A 4039-nucleotide genomic window follows, 5' to 3' on the forward strand; every position below is an offset into this window, starting at 1 on the left:
GAGCGCACACACAGCCTGTGTCTGTGAATGCTTCTCATACTCGCTCCTCTCTGCCCCACGCGGCGCGAATCCCGCGTCACGGACGAGCCGTTCATGCTTGCCGCACTCACGCAGACTGTCTGGTAATGCTCGTTTATACTCGCACCCGGCTCTGCACCGCAAGTCTTCAGGAGCGCATCTGGCAGTATGGACGAGGCTTGACGCACGCGCGCAACCTGTGTCGACTCGCGCCTGGCTCCGCGTTTAAAACGAATGTAAATTGAAATTTGGTACCGAACGACGAGACGTTTTTCGATACTCGATGGTATCGAGGCAATTCGGTCGGTGCCTAAAAAGTATCGAACTCGATACCCAGCCCTAAATTTACTTGCACTCATGTCATTCAAAACTCATAAGACTTTGGTTAATCTTTGAAATACAATTTTTTTTTTTAAATAAAGCGTAAGCCCAAAAAGACGTTGGTTAATGTTTATAACAAATTCTGATATTTTAATAAAACTTGAGAGGTTTCAGTCGCTCCATTGAAAGTCCAGGTAACCATAACATAGAAGATCCAAAAAGGTCATAAAAGTGACATCTTTGTGACCTAGCCTATTTGGATCTTTTAGGTTTTGGTTACCTGGACTTTCAACAGAAAACTCTCAAGTTTTCACTCTCAACAGAAAACTCTCAAGTTTTATTAAAATATCAGAATTTATTATAAACATTAACCAACGTCTTTTTGGGCTTAGAATGACATGAGGGTGAGTAAATGAATGAATTTTCATATTTCTTTAAGACATACTGAAAGGCTTGATGGGCAGGAAGGACTATACACCTTCACAGTAACTGAGGGCTGCCATTTTACATGCAACCAAGCAGGTAAAAAGTGGCAATCTACGAATAAAACATGCCTTTCTAAAAGGTTAATGAATTCAGAGAACTGCTACAGTGTGTCTCAGAGAGGCAAACTTGCCCTTGAAAGACTCTGAGCGGCCTTTTGCAGTTTTCAACTAATCAAAGAAAAATGTAAAACTCATGCCAAAAACACATCCTGAAGGTTAAATCAGACCTGCATAAACAGAGAAAAAAGCACACCAAACACATTTTAAAAAATTCTATTGCTTTTCATGTGTAAAAGTCTCAAGAGACTTAATCTGAATTCAACAGGCTTATGTTATAAAGGTATCAAAGGCAGATCTTTACAGCAGTGTTAGGCTATCTATCATGATGAGCAAGTCCAATGAAGGTCAGTGGGACACAGATCCAGTCACAATCTTCAGAGGTCAGCATAAAGCTAACTTTGGGACTAGTGTCTTCTGTCCAAACAAACAAAAATGGTTTGCACTATTGATGAGCCAGGCTGATTTAAAGCATTAATGTCAAAGCTTGACAAGACACCAAGATGACTCAAAGACAGTCAAAGACAGTAAAAAACAAAAAGTACTTAGCATAACAGACAAAATACCTCTGGTTCAATAATGCTCAAAAATAGTTACAAGGTGGCTCAGAAGGGAATGTGGGAATTAATAGGACATAATCAATCAGCTATAAACTGCAGAGTGATTCCTTAAGCATTACTAGTTGCATACCAGTGACCGTGAGAAGCTCAGATGGGAGTCTCTATTTTAGATTTGAATAGAAATGCTAAACTGATACATGTGCCAACAGAGCAAAGTGGCATATCACCACCAAGTGTAGAAAATAGCAACAAACTTGGAAATGTAAAATGTGTACACTGGAAAATGAAGTACACACAATGAAGAAGAAGAAAATGACAGCTGCTCGCAGAATTTAGGCAAAGAGATAAACACCTGCAAGCTAATGCTGCCTTGAGTTTATTTGTTTGAAGAAATTGCCATGTTTTTACTTTAGCAAAACACTATAATGTGGTATTTGTACAGGAAAGTTGTTTATTACAATTTTGACAGTACGTTGATTCTATTTTTGTAACAAAGAGTTTTTGGTTTTTACAGAAACCAGATTAGTCTAACATAGATCTAACCATTGAAATGAGAAGCAATCCATGGGTTTATCTGTGGTTACTATGGTCTTGCTCAAAATGACACGGTTAGTATACAGTAACCAAGTTTCATAAGGGAATCACACACCAGACTTGGCAACAATGATGCCACTTCAATAACCAACAGCTACAAACGACCAGACATGAAGCCACATGGTCCAAATCCCAAGCCACAGTAATGCTGGTTAGGCTTCATAAGAACAAGCTGAGAGGGGCAATGTGACTTAAGCTTTATGGTAATCTGAGCATTAAGTGGCCTCTTTTTGTCTGACCCTTTTTCACTCCTGGAGAACACACAGCCCTTTTCAAAGGTCTGGCTCTCACAGGAGGGCCCCTGACCCTGTGAGGGGAGCCGAAACGCTCCCTGCCAAATTAGCAACTGCACCACATGAACAGCCAAGGGGACGTTTGACATTGGTGCTGTCCTCAGACGCTAAGCACGTTAGCATTATCCTGCACTACCAAGAAGACCTATTCGACACCCTTACGAAAATTTGCCAAGGTAACCATAGTGTCCGTCTAAATATCAGTTACCGTTACTACAACAAAACGGTAGTAATTTGGCATTGCCAAACACTGTCCATAAGAAAATAAACACTGACAGAAACATTCTGTCAGCTTACGTGGTTTGAATCATACTTCTTATGAATTAACTACAATTTCACAGTAATACCACGGTAATACTGACATCTGTCTGAAAACTATTACCAATTTTAGTCAACATATAGTTACTCTCAATTGCTATAAACACCATTTCGCCAATAAAACCTCTAGTATTCTTCCATGGAAAAACACAAGCCTAGAATATATATAAGAAATGTAAACAGTATTTTGTTATAACTAAAGTAAAATTGTTTTGAGGGATCTGAATGTTTTATTCAAGGGCAAATGACAGAGCATAGAGCACACAGTGAATGGAAGAGCTTTAACTAAAAATAAAAGCAACTCAAAAGCGCGATATCTCTAATTCAAACCCCATGGAAATATAAACACCACAGCGGTTGTTTCTTTATCGTTCATCGCCCAGGGTTAGAGTCAAAGCAGTAGCATAACAATATAATTTCAAAACAGAGCGAGGTGCCTCAATGTGAGACAAGCATCAAAACGACGTGACAGGACTCCCATCGAATACTGGACACATGTATTTACACAACACACTATCCGGCGTTAACTCACCGCAACGGGCAAATCACTAATTTGCTCACATTGGCGTACGTATGAATCTTAAATACGACTGGAAACCGATAAGAAATCTTATCTCTCGTCTGTTTAGAAAATGGGCCAATGTTGATGTTTGGGGGAGTAAACATTTGCACACACAAGCTTCCTAGCCACCAAAACAGAACAGAAAGCACATGTTAATAAATAAACCAGCGAGCGTTTAAACAGCGTATGCCAGGTGATTTAAATAATCATGCGCCCCTTCGCAATGTCACTGATTGTCAGAAACAAAACAACACAAAAGAAAATGCTAAAATGACGCATTGTCACCCAAAATGATCACACCCCGCCCACTGAAACAGTATAACTGTTTTTAAAAATGCATCATCTTACCTTTATTTCGCACACGGCGCAACTGCGGTCTGCTGTTCAAATGAGCTGCATGGTGAAGTCGATGTTGTCGTCGATACCCGTACTGACACAGATCAGGTATTATTCAGTCGCAGTCAGACACTGAGCTGCAATGGCGAGCCCGACTTTCCAGTTGAGGAATTCACCTCTCAATCTGCAGCGGAATTTATCCAGAGGGGGGAAAACTCTAAAACTCCAGTGCAAACAGTGAAAAGGACATTAAACGACAGTTTTGCACGTCAGCAAGAAAGCTTAAGGTTGATCAGCTGTTCATTTCGGCGGTCCTTAGGAGCAGCTACACGCGCACACACCCACACAGGAGCGCGCGCACGGGCAGTTTGAGCTTTTGGATGTATATAAAGTGCGTAAAGGGAATATCTCAGCATGCCTTTAGTTCGCTAATACGCATGTTAACGGGTCCACACGAGTAAATGTCCCGACGCTCAGAAGGTAGGGAAATTCCAA

General features: G+C 40.7%; 1 protein-coding gene across 4 annotated transcripts in view; it reads right to left on the bottom strand.

Annotated features, from left to right (window-relative positions):
* Positions 1-4033, bottom strand: part of tnrc6c1 (trinucleotide repeat containing adaptor 6C1) — a 72625-nt gene extending 68592 nt beyond the window's left edge. For all 4 annotated transcript variants that reach the window (XM_016499770.1, XM_016499763.1, XM_016499747.1 and 1 more), the window contains exon 1: positions 3557-4033. The gene's annotated coding sequence lies outside the window, so the exon portion shown is untranslated. The remainder of the gene's footprint in view (positions 1-3556) is intronic.
* Positions 4034-4039: the final 6 nt, after the last annotated feature.

This window comes from Sinocyclocheilus anshuiensis, unplaced genomic scaffold (assembly GCF_001515605.1).
Source record: "Sinocyclocheilus anshuiensis isolate Anshui unplaced genomic scaffold, SAMN03320099.WGS_v1.1 scaffold1593, whole genome shotgun sequence".
Lineage (NCBI taxonomy): Eukaryota > Metazoa > Chordata > Actinopteri > Cypriniformes > Cyprinidae > Sinocyclocheilus > Sinocyclocheilus anshuiensis.